This window comes from Apus apus, chromosome 4 (assembly GCF_020740795.1).
Source record: "Apus apus isolate bApuApu2 chromosome 4, bApuApu2.pri.cur, whole genome shotgun sequence".
In the NCBI taxonomy this organism is placed as follows: Eukaryota; Metazoa; Chordata; class Aves; order Apodiformes; family Apodidae; genus Apus; species Apus apus.
In genome coordinates, this window is record NC_067285.1 from 92,411,921 (window position 1) to 92,429,814 (window position 17,894).

The following is a 17,894-nucleotide window of genomic DNA, read 5'->3' on the forward strand; positions in this document are numbered from 1 at the left end:
CAATCAGGTTATTTCCTAAAATCCTAGCAATTCTAGTCTAGAATTCATCATTGTCTTTATGTAGCAAAATATCACTTTTAAAAAACAGAAGGAAATTAATTAGAAATCCAGTGATACTCAGATGGCATTAGCAAAGCTCTTTGAAATAAGGAAATACATAAGAAATGTTCATAGTAGTGAAAAAGGCTGTAATTTTTATGGCCTTTATCTAAAATCACTAGGAAGAAAATATTTTTTGTGATTCATCTGCAGTACTACAAATCAAGAAAAAATTAAATTGAATCAATGCCAGACAGTGTACTATTTAACTAGATAAAATAGTCTTTTCATTGACAAAATGCGTGGTTACCTAAAGAGTCTAATTTCTCAGAAATGGTTGTAGATTAACCAGGTGGTAGTCAGATTCACCATGTTGTGACCAGTCCCACTCTCCCATGGAGGAAGCCCATGTCGTTTCTGCTTCCTTTAAATGTGTCCCAACAGCCTTACTGCCAGGGGTAGCAGAACAAGCCTATAGGATCCTGTCATGATGCAACTATAAAATGGCTTTCTTTTAAACCACTCTTAACTGTTGTTATTTTGTTGCTTTGCTTTCTTGATTTCCAGTCTTCTTGTATTTCTATAGAAGAAGAATTTGAAGTCCCAGAAACATCTGCTAGAGACTTGAAAGTCCAAAACTTTAACCAGGAAAGAAGCATCAATTATATATATGATGCAATAAGAATAGCATTCTCCTAAGGTTATTAAATGCAAAATCTGTCCTCTCAGTTTCATCTCTCATCTCAGTAGGATGTGCATCATCTGCTGTCATGAAAATTTTCAGACATCTGTGGCAGAGCATCACTATGTCCTTGATATGTTATCTTGTCTAGAAAAGATTGTTACAAAAAGAATATGATAATCAACATGTAGTTTACTTTGAAAAACACTCTACAACCCTCCTATAAATGTAGCTCAAGGCTGCTTCTTTCCCTCAACCAAATGCTATGCTGAACATTGGGCAAGGTACCTTGGCTTTTCCTAAGGCTAAAAATTCCTCAGGGACATTTCTCATGGCAACTTTCTGTCCCCTCTGGAAGCTCCTTTCCAGAGTCCCTTCAGATGTAGCTTTGTGCTTTGAACCCCATCTCCAACCATAAGTAATTTATCACACCCCAGGGAATTCCTCTCCCTCCAGGACCTGAATATTGTCCATGGGAGAGTTCTAGCATCAGCCCTTGGCTGTTTGAACATAATTCTTTCCAGTCCCCGGTCATATACATAGCTCCAAGCGGTAGGCTGAGCCATAGGGAGTCACAGCCTTTTGATTCATTCAGAAAAAAACCCAACAACTTAGTTATTTAAAAATCCCCAGTTTCCTATGACAGCTCTTCTCTTATTGTTATTTCCCTACCAGCTTTGGGCTTTCCTTCTCTCATTGCTAAGCTAAGACTTAGAGAGCACAACCTTTGTGTTCCTCACTTCCTCACAGAGGATAGTCATGCTTGTGTACTTCATTGTCCTCTCATAGTCCTGTCTCTGGCTATGTTACATCTTTTGTTAGGAATTATTTCTTTCTTCCACTGCTGAAGGCTGAGCCATTGGTCAAATTCCCTGCTCCATCCAAGGATTAAACCAGTTGCAGCTCTAATACTGCTTAGCTTCTGGGGATCTCCATGGAGTACTTTGCAGTAAGCTTGTGTTTGTGCATGTCTGTCAATAATGCACTAGGAATTTAGGAGAAAAATATCATAGAAAACATGAACAGTTTGGAGTGTTCACTATTAAGACAGTACTAAGAAAACAAAAAGTAATCTTACTAGACCAGAAAACTGAAAGTCCTTGTAAATTATTCCTACATGTCCCTCTGTCTTTTTTTTGTTGCTGTTTAGCCTGTATTGCCAGAGAAATTCCCACAAAGATTTACTCTTCACAAGAGCTCCAAAACATATTAGTAAAAACTGTATTAAAGTGAGCATTAGTGGAAAGAGGGGTATGGAAGTCTGGTCAGGTTTAACAATTACTACATATTGTAACTTACTGCACATTGCTCCCACTGCTAAATCTTATTTTCCTATTACAAGTTACCTTTGCTGTGGTGTTGATGGCACTACTAGCATAAAATGACAAAAATCTCAGCAAGGTTTGAACAGTTCTGCTGGGTTGACTCCAAGGTAAGAGCTGCCCTTGATCTTGGGCAGAGAGCCTGGATTTTACTTTTTGCATCAGCTGCTATTTAAGCAGATTGTGTTTAAACATGCCTCCTGCTTCAGCCCCCAAATCTGCATTTTGCTGTTGAGATTGAACCAAGACACTTAAAATACCTTACAGGAAGACTGGAAATATGTTTCATTCTCTGCAGCAATTTCTTGTAAGGAGTTGAAGTTGGACAAACTTTGTGTTAGGTGAATGCTCTAGCCACACAGACATTGATTTCTGCTAGAGGCCATATTCTGAAAAATCTGACCGTTGCTTGGAAAAAAGGCTATAAGACCTGCATGGAGATAGACATAACTAAGCAATGCCCAGAAAATGGCAATGTTTAAGTCACCCTCAGCATCATAATTGTCTGCCTGAGCTAACCTATGGCGTATTTTAAAGATAGGGCGCTTGGGGTTACGGAGTGCACTCAAGGAATCAGTGGCTAAACTCACACCACTTATTATTAGGCACTAAATTAGGATGTCAAAGTTAAGCACACTAACACTTTAGGTTCCATAAATTCTGGATCACCATATGAAGGTGATTCAGAAATATTTCACTCTTTCTATTAATACACTGGAAGACTTCATTATTATGTTTTTAACTCAGGAATGTTTCAGATGTTTGAGTTTAGAAGTCTATATCTTTGTAGAAAATCCTGTACAAAGTACTGAATAATTCCATTTTTTCAATAGGAAAAATGTCTTTTATTATTGTTGTTAAGCAAAATTGAACAATGGTAAGGTATTGCTTCAGGTTATAACTATTTTGAACTTTCTCCTTCTTTAAAAATCATTAGCTGAGCTACTATGAATACAATATTGTTCACATGATTTCTGTGTAAATAATGGTTTTGAGGATGAAATATATCTTTTGGAGACACTTCCAGGCACTTCTGCTAGGAGGTATTCTATAGTGATGAGATGCTGTACACTCATTCAAAAAGGTGTCCTCCAGGAAATGTGGATGAAATGCCTATGCCAACTAAACTTTAAAACTTGAATGCACAATTATTTCTCTAGACATGTCAATCTAAAACCAAAGTCATAAAAGCAGGTTAAAATGAGCTCACTTGAACTATTAAAACAGGACTGTTATTTAGCACCAAAAATCAATTGTCAGATTTTTTCAGTGCCTTTTCTGTCAAGTACAGAGAAGTGCTAAACCATTACCCTTACACTTTTTTAAGACATGAGAGTTGTGGGTTGGTATACCTCTAGGCATAAAGGAAATTGTATTTGGCTTATTAAAATCTTACCAAGTAGCTATCTTATAAAGGGAGCTGCACTATCACCATTTAATTATAAGAAAATACCTGGTGCTATTTTTGTATGATTGGCCTAAAAGAGTTCTGTGCATATAGATGCCTGTGATAAGAGAGGTGGACCTGGGGAGGTGCAGAAGTAAAACTTTGGACTCCTGGGGACATTTAATATAAAAAGAAAAAAAAAATCAAAATTAGTTTTTTTGCTTGGGTATTTTGTTTAGGTCACTGAATACAGAAAAGCTGGATTTCAGTCCTGAAGAGTACCTCTTAGGGTGTTTTCTTGGAATTATTTTGCGAAAAAATAAAGTGTTAAATACCAAAACAACCTGAATTGTGTTCAGTCCTCTCACGTCTTTGCCCAGCAAGATCATGGAACAGATCTTCCCGAAGTCTCTGCTAAGGCACATGGAAAGCAAAGGGGTGATTGGTGACAGCCGACATGGCTGACTAATTTGGTGGCCTTCTACAATGGAGTCATGGCATCGGAGGACAAAGGAAGAGCAACCAACATCATCTACCTGACCTGTACAAAGCCTTCAACACTATCCTGAATGTTATCCTGGTATTTAAACTGGAACAGTCCCACACAACATCTTGGTATCAAAAATGGTACAATAAGGATTTGATGAATGGACCACTCGTTGGGTAAGAAACTGACTGGATGGCTGCACTCAGAGAGTGGTGATCATTGGCTTGATGTCCAGATGGAGACCTGCGATGACTGGTGTTCCCCAAGGGTCGGTACTTGGACCGGTGCTATTAACATCTTTGTCAGCGACATGGTATTGAATGCACCCTCAGCAAGTTTGCTGACACCAAACTGTATGGTGAGGTCAACATGCTGGAGGGAAGAGATGCCATCCAGAGGGACCTTGACAGGCTTGAGGAGTGGGCTCGTGCACACTGCATGAAGTTCAACAAGGCCAAGTCCAAGGTCCTGCACCAGGGTCAGGGCAATCCCAAGCACAAATACAGGCTGGGTGGGGAATGGATTGAAAACAGTCCTGAGGAGAAGAACTTAGGGGTGATGGTGGACAAGAAGCTCCACAGGAGCTGGCAATGTGAGCTTGCAGCCCAGAAAGCCAACCATGTCCTGGGCTGCATTAAAAGAAGAAGCCAGCAGGTCACGGGAGGTGATTCTCCCCCTCCACTAGGCTCTCATGAGACCCCACCTGGAGTGCTGTGTCTAATTCTGGAGCCCCCAAAATAAGAAGCCTGATAAGTATTCACAAATCAATGTTTTCAGGCAGCGACAAATCTACATTTAAGCTGTTTGTGGCTGACTTATTTTGTATAACTTGATATTTTAAATAAGATTTAATGAAAAGGTTGTTTTTTTAGCATATGTATATTTATCTAATGGAGTATTTTAATATGTTGGATATTACTGTTTGAAGACGAGAAGTGTAAAGCAGTATTGGTTTGGCACAGTAGACAATATAAATAGAGTAGCCTTATGCCATACTTTTTATTTTAAACAGTTAGTGACCTAAGTTGTTGCCTTAAAGGAATTTTTAAAAGTTCAAATGAAATCAAGCAAACCTGATGTTAGTGGAAACCAGATGTGCTTCAGAGAGTTCACTTCATTCATTAAATGTGTTTGACTATCTAAAAAGCAAGTTCTAAACTAAATTGGTGAATTAATTAAGTTTTAAAACTGCAAAGTGAAGTTACTAGCTGTACAAAATACATGGTTCTAACATCTGTGCTGTACTGTACTTAGTGCTGCTGCTGAGATTTTATTGCTCTTTGTTCCGCCATTGTCACAGTTTAATGCTGGGCTGGCAGTTAAACAAATTACAGATGCTCTCTGTTAACCCTTCTCCCTTTCCAGAAAGGGAAAGGAAAGAGGATAAGGGAGAGACACTTAAGGGTTGGAAACTAAACTGCACAGCTTTAATGATACCATAAATTATGAAAAATAAAATAATTAAATATATGCCAATATATACAATTATATACCAAACCACTGTTGCCCTCCCCCCAGTAGCACTCACATCACCTTGGAGGTTGCAGGGCAGGCCCTGAGAAAGTTCCAGACTGGGTGGAGTCAGTGGCAGATGGGAGCTGGATTCAGGAATACACTGATTGAGACCAAAGCCAGTTAAATGGATGAAGTTCTCTCAGGATGCCAGCCATGGATGAAGACAGCTTGACCCTCGTGATCCCTCAAATTCATACAGAGCATGACGTGTATGGGATGGAATACACTGGTCAATTTTGGTCACCAGTCGGTCCCCTTCTGCCTACACGAGGGTCGCAGGTGTGACTCCTTTACTTTGTTTCCAGAGCATATGATGTTTTGCAGAACCAAGCAGTAATCTTGGTTCTGCACACCATTCTCCAGCAGTAACTATAAACATTGAGCACTATCAGTCCTAGAAACAGACACTGACTGGAAAACATGCTGTTAATTTCAGCAACTGCAGCTACTTAGAAAAGACTTAACTAAAAAAAAAAATTACTAAAAGAAAATTGGTTCTATCGCGGCTCAAGCCAGGATAGGATAAAAAAATAACTTTTTTTCCCCTAACATCCTTTTGTAATTAGCTTCATTATACCAATGTGAGTGTACTAGAAAATATGTCCAGTTTACCTTCATTCTAATGATGAAAATCGTATTAACAGATTCACAGAACTTAGTCTCTTTACTTCTGAATGTCATCTTTTGCTGTTGAAGGTCTTATATCCTGTGACTCTTGGGAAACACTAGTGTTGAAGGTCTTATATCCAGTCAGGTTTCCTATTGCAATGATTTCTGAAAGATTAAGTGACTCATGAAAATTTTATATCCAAACATCATGCTAGCAGATCTTATAATACAGCATGTTCAAATAAATCTGTAAATTCTTGAATAGACATAAATATCAACAATCCTTTAATACAGAACAAAAATGTTGTATTTTGTGAAAAGACTGACATGGTTTCTGCATGCTAGTGGAGGCAATGAGTCAGTAAATTGCAGTACCTCATTGCCTTGAGTAATTTTTATTTCATCTCTGACACCAATTGTAAGTGAAACAAGTTTGTTCTTTACATGTGAAGCCATAATGTCAATTTTTCTGTATTATACCAGAAAAGAGTAAATTCCCCATGGGTATTTGCTATTTGGAACCCTTTTGTAATAATTTCAACACATAAAGGAGAGCTGAAAATGTAACTGGTCTGATTCCCAAAAATCCTGAAGGAAAGCCTTAGCTATAATTTATACATTTCAAGCTATGCCTTTCAGGCTTTTGACCTCTAGAATTATTTTTTCCTTCTGTTAACTGATGAAGCTCTCAAATGTGGTGAGTTAGGTACCCAAGGGTGGGCTCTGGGCAGAAGAGAAGACCTATATGCCAAGTTACTTATAGCTAGTGCACAGAAAAGTGCATTTGAAACCCTACCATACTCTGCAGAGCAGAGGGCTTTTGAGAAAGCACCTCCACACCTTTGAGATTCCAAAATCACTCCTTAGAGTCATCATCTGCATACATTCTTATAAACAGGTGAACAGAGCATACTGTTTTATTTTAAAATATGGTGAAAAATTAGTGGTTGTGCTTATATTTTGTGGGTAAAACACTTGTCAGACAGGAGGTTGACTTAGTTCCAATATTTCCCTTTCTTTCCTCTTGGATGACACTGCTTAGAATGCAGCTCTGAGGGTAAGATAACTCCTTGGTAATGGACAGGGGTTAATTTTCTCAGGCTGTAAGGGAATCTAAGACCAACACTTTCTGGCTAGGATGAGGTCTTTTGGAAAGTTAGTGACTGCAGCTGCATTTTGCATTGTACTTACTTGTTAGGTGCTGAGGGAGAACAAAAAAATGAAAGGTCAGGATTTAGAAGGAGAAAAAACTTTCTGCATACTTGTATTTCTCCTCTCTGGTAATGGCTGAATGTTAACTTAAAGCAGTACATACTGGGATTTGATCTGTGTGCTAAAATGTATTTCAGTAGTATTTGGCTGTTGAAGTGGTAACTAGTAAGAAATATCCAACACTGCTTGAAAACATCAGAAATAAAAGATATTTTAGAATATATGAGCTAGGAGCAGAGACCAGGAAACTAAATGAAGCAAGTAAAATCAACAATTTAAACAGGAGATCTTGAATTGACTAAATTTAGTGAAGTGAAGCAAGGTTTATAGTTGCATGTTGAACCTCTGACTGAGCCTGTGCTCAAGCCTTAAGCTGTTGCGTTTCACATCTTTTAACTGAAGCCTAGGCTTGAGTGTCTCTTAATATAAGCCCTGAAAACCACCAATGCATCCAAATTTAGGTGGGTCCTGACAATTGGTCCTACAACAACATAAATGTCCATGAACAAACAAGTCCAAGGGCTATTTAATCTAGTTGCTTTTGTTCTCAGACTGTTACTAGCTGTTTTTGCTGTGAATTGTCTCCTAGTTCCTACCAAACTCATTTACAGGGTAACAAAGACTTTTCAGTCTGCCAGGACTTGTCCATCTCTACACACACTTTCAAATTTCTATAAAAGCACTAAAAAAGCACTTTCCTTAAATTGGAAAATCACCTTTATATAAAATTCTCAGTAAAGTGTTGACTGAGTAGCAAAAGACAGTAACTTTTATTTTTAGCAAACGAAGGCTGGTTGAAAAACTCACAAATCACTTTTCTCTCCCTCCTCCACTTAGATGACTCAGCTGTAACTGATTGTGCTGACTCCTTGTACTCATTAAGCAACCTATTAACCTTGCATTAAATTGGAAAGCAGATAGGCAGGTTAGTAGTAGTTAGTACACTAGAGGCATTCATCAGGTACTAGTGGATATTACTGCTACTCCTGGATTAATATACTTCATTTATCTGTTTGAATGTTGACAACTTAAGCTATAACCATAGATTAGGAAGTAAAAGACTTTGTCATCTGCCCTGGTGGGCTAAAGGTTTAGAGTTGTCAGAGGAAGCGAGGAGTGAGGGGAAATCTGTTCTAAACTTATTTTGAAAAGAAGACCAGAATATTTTCTGGTCTGGAGCTAATACTTATGCTATACATATAGACTGACTTAGAAATAAATGTCTTCTTGAAATCCTTTTAAACCAGTTCACTTTACACAGATTTCTCAGTGGGTACAAAGGATCATCTGTTTATTTCTCCTCCGGAAATGACTGCAACAAAGCATGAAGACAATATTTCCTGAACGCAAAGTATTGCGGTATTAGATGAATTGTAATACATTCTTTCTTTGTAAGAATACTTTGACAATCTCTTTGGAGGCTTACTATTGTTGTAAGGCTTATAGCTTTCAACATTTCCGCATCAGGCAGACATATACAGAAATGCGTAAAACAGTGAACTAAGAACCTCTTGCTATTTCATCCACAGTCATGTTTTTGTGGTGATAAATAATTTTCTTGCCAATTCTACTGTCTGTAAAGGCTTACTCCAAAATGGTTGCTTCTTCCTGTCCTCTTTTTCTGCATGTCCATTGACTCAGATAGAGTTAGTAGGTTTGTTTTCATGTGGTACTGCTGATGAACTGCTGGTGGATAGTATCTTGTCTCTGATACTCTGCCTCTGATACTGAGATTGCATTGCCTCACAGTTTGTCAGAATTCAAATGCTACAATAAATAATTCCTGCAGATGCCTGAAGAGAACATAATCTCTGGCGAATAACTTGTATTTGAAACTAAGTGTTTAACCACAGAATTTTTACCGGTATCTCTGGCAACTGACTTCAAAAAAAGGGTAATTTATCTGTTGGTAAATAATTTTCTATCAGTTTTCTTGTGTAGTTTGACACCTAAGACACATTTTTCGTTTTCCACGTTGAATTTTAAGAGTTCTTTCTTTCCAATCAAAAAACTAAGTGTAAGTACAGTCAAACCCTTACAATAAATAAGTTCTTCCTCATGTTTAGTTGGAACTTCCTGTGCTCTAGTCTGCATCCATTGCCCCTCATCCTATCACAGGGCGTGACTGAAAAGAGATTGGCCCCTCCTTCTTGACACCCACTCTTCAGATATTTTCATATGTTAATTAGATCCCTTCTCAATCTTCTCTTCTCTAGATTAAACTGCCCTAGGTCTCTCAGCCTTTCCTCATAAGGCAGGTCTTCCAGTCCCTTAATCATCCTCATAGCCCTTCATTGGAATCCCTCAAGTAAATCCCTGTCGCTCTTGAACTGGGGAGCCCAGAACTGGACACAGTACTCCAGGTGGGGTCTCCCTAGGGCTGAGTAGAGGGGGAGGAGAACCTCCCTCAATCTGCAGGACACACTCTTCTTAATGCCCTTCAAGATACCATTGGCCTTCTTGGCCACAAGGGCACATTGCTGTCTCCTAGATAACTTGTCCACCAGAACTCCAAGGTCCTTCTCCATGAAGCTGCTTCCTAGCAGGTCAGGTCCTAACCTGTACTGGTGCATGTTGTTGTTCTTCCCCAGGTGTAAAACTCTACACTTATTCTTGTTGCACCTCATTAGTCTCCTCTCTACCCAGCTCTCCAGTCGGTTCAATCTTGCTGAATGGCCACACAGCCTTCCAGTGAACCAGCCAGTCCTCCCAGCTTGTATCATCAGCAAACTTGCTGCAAAGACGCTCCATCCCCTCATCCAGGTAGTTGATGAGGATGTTGAATAAGACTGGGCCCAGTGTTGACCCCTGGGACACACCACTAGTCACAGGTCTCCAACTGGACTCTGCGCTGTTGATCACTATTCTTTGGGCTCTATTGTTTAGCCAGTTCTCGATCCATCTCACTGTCCACTCTTCTAACTCACACTTCCTGAGCTTATCCACAAGTGGGAGATAGTGTCAAAAGCTTTGCTAAGGTCAAGGAAGACAACATCCACTGCTCTCCCTGCATCTACCCATCCAGTCACAACATCGTAGAAGGCTATCAGATTAGTCAAACACGGCTTCCCCTTGGTAAATCCGTGCTGGCTACTCCTGATAACCTTCTTATCTTCCATGTGCTTGGAAATAACCTCCATTATTTTTCCAGGGATTGAGGTGAAGCTGACTGCTCTGTCATTTCCTGGGTCATCCTTTTTGCCCTTTTTGAAGACTGGAGTGACATTAGCTCTCCTCCAGTTCTCTGACACCTCTCCTGTTTGCCATGATCTTTCAGAAATGATGGAGAGTGGCAGAGCAACATCAGCCAGCTCTCTCAGAACTCATGGGTGCATCCCATCGGGGCCCATGGATTTGTGTATATTCAGTTTACGCAACTGATCTCTAACCCACTCATTGACCAGTGAAGAGTCTTCCTTCCTCCAGGCCTTATCTCTTACATCCAGGGGCTGAGATTCACCGGGGCTGGTCTTAGGAGTAAAGACTGAAGCAAAGAAGGTATCCAGTAATTCTACGTCCTCTGTTACCAGGGCTCCCACCTCATTCAGCAGTGGGTCCACATTTCCCTATTCTTCCTTTTACCACTGATGTATTTGAAGAATCCCATCTTGTTCTCTTTTACTTCCTTAGCCAGGTTTATTTCTAAGAGGGCTTTGCCCTTCCTTTTTGCCTTTGTACATACCCTGACAACCTTCCTGTAGTTCTCCCAAGTGACAAGTCCCTTCTTCCACAAACTGTGAACTTCTTTCTTCCACAAGACTTTCTTCAGGAGTGCCTTGCTCATCCATGCAGGTCTCCCTCCTCTACCTGATTTTATACTCAAAGGAATGCACCTATCTTGAGCTTGGAGGAAGTGACATTTGAAAATTAACCAACTCTCTTGGGCTCCCTTTCCTTCCAGTGTCTTAGCCCACAGAATTCCTGCAAGTAGATGTTTGAAGAATACAAAGTTAGCCCTACAGAAGTTCAGGGTTGTGATCCTACTTACTTCCCTGCTTCTTCCTTGCAAAATACTAAACTATACCATGTCATGATCACTGTTGCCAAGGCTGTCCCCAGCCTTAAAGTCCCCAACCAGACCTTCTTTTTTTGTTAACACAAGGTCCAGCAGTGTACCTCTCCTCATTGGTTCTTCTGCCACCTTCATCAGGAAGTTATTGTGGCACTGCAAGAGCCTTCCAGACTGAGTATTCCAACAAATTTCAGTGTTTGAAGTCACCCATGAGCACTAAGGCGTGTGATCTAGAGGCTACTTCCAGCTGGCTATAAAAGACCTCATCAACATCTTCTTCCTGGTTGGTGGTCTATAGTAGAAACCTACAACAGTTTCACCCACATTTGTGTGTCTCTTATTCTTACCCACAAGCTTTCAACACATTCTTTCTCCTGCCCTGGGTAGAGCTGAATGCATTCCAGTTTCTCTCACACATAAAGAGCAACACCACCGCCTCACCTTGTTGGTCTATCTTTCCTAAAGAGTACACAGCCGTTCATGGAAACATGCCAGTCATGGGAGTTGTCCCATCATGTCTCATTATATGCAATTACATCATTCTGTGATTCCATGATCTATATTGAACCATTTTGAATCAGACTCCTTCAAAATGAAGCCATAAATATCTGGGGCTGCAAAAGTAGGATCTCTACTTGTGTCTTCCTCTCTTCTTAGAGTACTAAAATATGACTATGTCATGATAGCTAGTGGTCTTTTCTAATTTTTGGAGATCTGGGGCAGAACATCCATTACATCTTTCTGCCTTTTGTATGTGGAGAAAAAATGTTTTTGCCTTACTAATCCAAGACAGTATGTTTTGCATATCAGAGATTCGGTTCTCTAATGTTGTGGGAAAACCACCTACAAGTTTTTCCTTGTCTATACAAGTGGGTGTTGGATTCTCAACTCATCCACAAAAATGCCTGTATGTTGTTAATGAGGCAGTTAACTTTCTGTGCTCCAGTTTCCAAATTTGTAGACTAGAATGCTAACTGCCAATTTCAGATTCAATAAAAAATTTAAAATGCCAGGAGATTTGGAATTGTTTTTTTTCCAAAAGTATGCATGACTAACAAAGCTTTTTGGTGAATTTGTTGCTAAGTTGAGCTGACCTTTCTTACCTTTGTTATGTCCGCATTAGTAGTAATTCTGCCTTCAAGAGAAGATTTGCTGAGTGAAACAGTTGGTGCTGAGGGCTTCATATTCAGACAAAAGGGTTTATTTTTGACTAGCTTTAGTTTGATCTTATGGACTGAATGGTTGGAATGCAGTAGGAAAGCTCCTGGATCATATCTTGCCATCCAGTTTCATGTGAAAGAAAAGCATTTATTTTCTCCAGACCATTCCATAAATTAAATTAATTGCAGGTACAGTAAAAAATAAGATGCTGATGCAAAATAAAACATAAATGTAGTTGCACCCTTAGCCTGTTGTGGGAGAATCAAATTGGAATAAAGCAGATTTTTTTTCTGTGTTCTCACAGAAATCAGTTGGTATAAATTCAATCCTCTAATAAAAATACTTGATTCACAGTATTTGGTTCTCTTGGGCCCATCAGGACAATCATATGTGATAGCTCCCAGCATTCCCTTTCCTTCAAATTCCTAACCTTGTTCTGGCAATAGAGTCCTTCTCCAAAACTTTTAATGCCACTTTAAAAGGCATTTTTCAAAGGATATCCATTTTTTTAGATACTGCTTTTCTTTCTCTTTACTCACTTAGGTGAAGCAAAAATTTTGTGCAGAACAGTAACTGCAGTTGCTTTATAGGTCTGTGTCACAGGTGAAACTGCTACTCTTGAAGAAGACTGTAACGAGTAAGGAATAAAAATCACTGTGGCTGCTTATTGAATGCAGTGAAAGCAATAGATCTGTACGCTCCAACCTGGTGAAAAAAACAAAAACAACAAAACAAGAAAAAAGCCTCACAACTCTCACAATCATAATAAAGGCTGGAACTGAGGCAGGGAAGACGACCTGTAATAGAAACCAAAATATGTCATTTGCAGACAATGATTCCCCCTCAGCTATGAGACCATATTGTGTACACTTTCACAAGGATAACAAGGTAAGAATACGGCGTTCCATAGGAATTTCATGAAAGATTTCTCACACACACATAAAGGAACTGAAAAGTATATTCACATATTTCAGTCTTTCTGTCTTGGAATACTGACTGGAGTATAACAAATAACTAAGCATTCATCAGCTTGCATTTGGGGTTTCAAAGTAATCCAAATTTTGTATTTGAAAGTCAAAATGTGTATGTGAAACTATGCACAAAAATACATTAATAAATTTATATGTAAACTTTAAATCAAATGTTTTGACTGAGTAATCTCTAAACTCCAACCAGTTCTACCGCAGTCCAGGCAGAGTAATTGTTTTTCAAATGCAATCCATTCCAGTACCATAATGCAGAACAAACTAAATCTGTTCATTTTTTAAGTATAAAACCACCAGATTGTTAATACATGTTCATATCTGACTAAATAAATATTTATTAAGTCTTATTAATACATGTTCCAAAAGACCAAATAATAAAAGGCATAAAGGTTGGATGTTTGTATACACATGTATATTCTAATAATTGCCCTGGGCCAGGTTTTGCAACACATATTTATAAGGAGGGAGACGTGCTAGTGGAGAGCAATGAAGATGCACAGTAAACAAAAACAGTTGCTCAGTAGCTATGTGGTTAAACTGTCTAAATGCTGTTATTACAACTCTTTTTTTTTTCCCCTGTAGTTGCTGATGCAGATGCACCAGTGCAAAAATTTCAATTTTCCATTGTAAATACACATAGGAGAAGCTGAATTTGTGTAGGGGACTAATCTCTTTCGAGTATGAAATCCAGGCAGTTTAAAACCTCATACTCCTGTGTAATTTATAATTGTATTTTCATGTCTGGCAACTGTCCCAGTTGATCTCAGTCTAAAATTGTCTCTTTGACAGGTTTTCACACTTATTGTGAACACCTTTTCATTTTCTGTTCTGTTACAGAATGGTGTAAAATATCATCAGCATTCATACAATCACCAATGTGTGTATTTTTCTGTTTGTCTGTCTATCTTCAGTCCATTTGCAATGTGTAGTAGAAAAATAAGCATATGCCCTTTTGTACAGAGAGAACATCTCATGAAGTACACATGCAGTCACATACATAGTTCAGAAAAAAGTGATTAAACAAAAAACCTCATCTGATCAAATTCATTTGTCATGAAAATAAAATACTTCATACTGGAAGAGTAGTCATAGGACAAAACAAAGGTATAGGAAGTTTTGATAAGCAGCTATCTATAATGAGAATATGTAGGAGAATAACTTGCAAAGGAGGTGTCAAATCAAGCATGCAAAAGAGAATGTGTTTTATTCAGACTCTTAAGGCATTTCTTTCAAGCTCCAATGCCTTGTGCCTTTGACACCAGTGCTGTTTTAGTCCCAAAAGGCACCAGCCTTTTACTGACACCCATTATGAATGAGTATTTAAGAAGTAAAAATACAAAGCTGTTATGTTTTGGTTTTTTTCCAGATTAAAATGAAGTAATGATTTTTAATTAAAATTTAAGAGTAAAATGAAACAGAGGTGGACTGGTTGGCAAGAAAAGTGTGCAGGATGATGCGGGCAAGGCAAGCCTGGTAATCAACAAACTGGATCTTATCAGTAAGTGTAAATAGCTAGCAGAAAGATGCCCAAGATGAGACACAATGGGCACAGACTTAAGATACAAGAGCTAGGAAGAACGTTAAAAAGAAACTTGTTTTATTGCTGTCAGTAGTTAAGATTGGCCAAGCTGGTCTAAGAGTTCACTGACACCAAAACTGCAAGCTCACACCAGTCTCCTCTTGTCCCACTGTCAGCTGCCTGCATCTATTTCTTTGTACCTGCTGCAGCTTTCAGGCACCTAGATACTTTAGTAGGTAAGAACATAGGATCAACTTGGGGCTGGATGAGCACCAGAGCAGCGTATGTGGCTAAAGAGAGGGAGTACAATGTCCTTTTGGTTAGCAGTAAGCTATGACATCAGCACCTATTTCAGATGTAGGCATAGAAAATTGCAGAGCCTCTTACCTTTATGAACAAAGATGTCTCAAAGAGGTAAAAGGATCCTCACACATGAGCTGGGGGGGCTTACTGAAAGGACTTTAAATTAGGCTCCAAGGGGGAAGGGGATAATACCAGGCTCACTAAAGCTGAGCCTAAGGATGGGCTTCAGTCTGCCAGCAGTCTTTGAAATATTTGCCAGCAGTCTTTCAGTGATGGATCAGACACATCTACACTGATTGATGTGTAGGAAGCATTTAAACTTTCATGTTCTCTTGAAGGCTTTCTTTTGCTTTCTTTTGTCTGAGTAATTTTGCTGCTTTTACACACATATTTTCGAGTTCCTTTCTCCCCCCATCCGAACTCTTAAGTCTTTACACATTGTCTTATTTTCATCTAGAATGTTTTAGTTTATATATCTGAGCAAGAAAAAATAAAGAATGATAGGTCATGTAAATTGACTTGAGATGTATTAATTATTGTTGCAGTTACAGAGGTCTGAGAGTTCAATGGATGCAGAGTCTCAGCCACTAAGTGTGGAAGTGGTTGACATCCTACTCCAGCCACAGCAAATAATTTAAATTTAAAATAATAAATTCCCTGCTGCAAAAATCCAGATAAATTATCAGGAAGGAAATCAATTGAAGTAACAATTAAAGTGGATAGTGATGGAAGAGACAAACAAATATTTTTAAAAATTCAAACTCTTTTGTAGAATCAGAGACAGAAGAGAACATTGCCTTAAACACAGTGAGGAAGCATTTCAAGTGCACAGTAAGAATTCTATCTGTAGAGGATTAAACAAAAATCTATACTACTAAATTAAATATGAAAGATCTAACAGAATTTACTACAAAAGAGAAATGTGAAACTATTTGTAGGACCTCTGTCTTAGGATATATTTGTTTTTTTAATTTCCTTTGTTAATTTTCATGAATCCTTTGGAAGTAGGAATATTCTGTTTCTATGGGAAACAGGTGTGGGTTTACTTTTTTTCCCCTCCCCCCAAAATATCTAAACCTTAAGGAATCATTAGTATAGAAAAAAGATAGCAAAGGCCCCAGCTGAAGATGGAGAACAAGTTATACTTTTACCTTTTCTTTTGTTAAATATTCTGGCACTGCAAATAATGGATTTGTTTCTTGCTTGATGTATGTTGCTCACAGGCCTGTGGTGTTCCATATACCACAGTTCAGCAAAGAAATGGGGTCAAAATCAGAGCTTAGACAAAGGAGCTCCGATTGGTAGCCTAGTGGATATGTCACACCTAACCTCTGAAATCTGTCTTCTGAGGATTGTTTCTCCATCTTATCTAGATTGAGCTTACTGTAAAAGCATAAATAACTTGCACTCTATTACCTATCTTGCAGTTACTCGTATTGTTAATTGGAAATAACTGGTCATCAATTTGAAAAGATTTTCTTCTTTGCAGACTAGAAAATCTAAGACCTAAAAGATCAAATAGCAAAGTGAAAAAAATTTCTGTGAGTCTGGGATTTTGGGCTTTGGGGTGTGAATGCTGGGAGATGCAATTCCAGTAATCAGTTCGTATCTGAGACTTGAATTAATCCATAAAATGTGATTATTTCATAGTAATAAAAAAGAGTAGACTGTAAGGAGTCTCAATTTATGCACAGCTTTTAACAGATGCTATAGGAGAAATCTTCAGCTATTAAAAATCAGTCATGCTTATTTTGGAGTGAAACAGATGCCAGAGCTACAAGAAGAGGGTTAATTTGATCTTGCTTTTTAGGATCTATAACCTCTCTGAGTTCAATAGTGTGGTTTGAATATCTGTGAACAAGATGATTCAGATTATCAGTTAGCCAGAAATAGTACCAGGTGAAAAATTACTGAGTGCAATTAGTTTATCAGATGACCCAAAGCTGAAATATATCCATAGTCTCAACAAGATTTGTTCTAAGCTAGAGAGGAGGCTTTAAGTAGCAGCACCACCAGTGATAATATGCTTGGCTGGAAATTAAATAATGGGGGAGGAGTCTGAATCTTTTTAAGCTAATAAAGGATTTGAAGACTCTTTATAAAAAGTTATGAAGATGCAGAATTCCAGGATACAAAATGAAAATGCATTACTTCTTGATCATTTGCAGAAAAAAGTTGTGGGTTGTTTTTTTTTTTCCTGTTGCCTATAGAAGGAGGCAGATGGAAATGTGACCTTCAGGACTGGAGCAGATGAACAGAAATATTTATCATGACAACATTAAACTTCACAAGCTTAATTTTGCTGATGGCAGAATCAAAGCACCATCAAGATAGCAGTCAAATTCCAAAATATTATGAGTTACAAATGAACATCTGAGTGTTGCTGTTGACTTTAGTGAATGCGACAGACACAATGAGGTTTGAAATGGAACAATTGGCATTATACTCCTCTGTTTTCTTCTCATTGCTACTATTTTGTTCACTAGCACTGGATGCCACATTGCACAATGTAAGTGTAGGTTTTACCTTATGGATAAATCACCAGTGAATTTAGTCTCATAATACTATGATGAAATATTTTCTGAACTCAAACATACAACAGAATTCTAGGATGGCATAACATAATTTTGCCTAAACTGTTTTTGAAAAATGATGTAGGA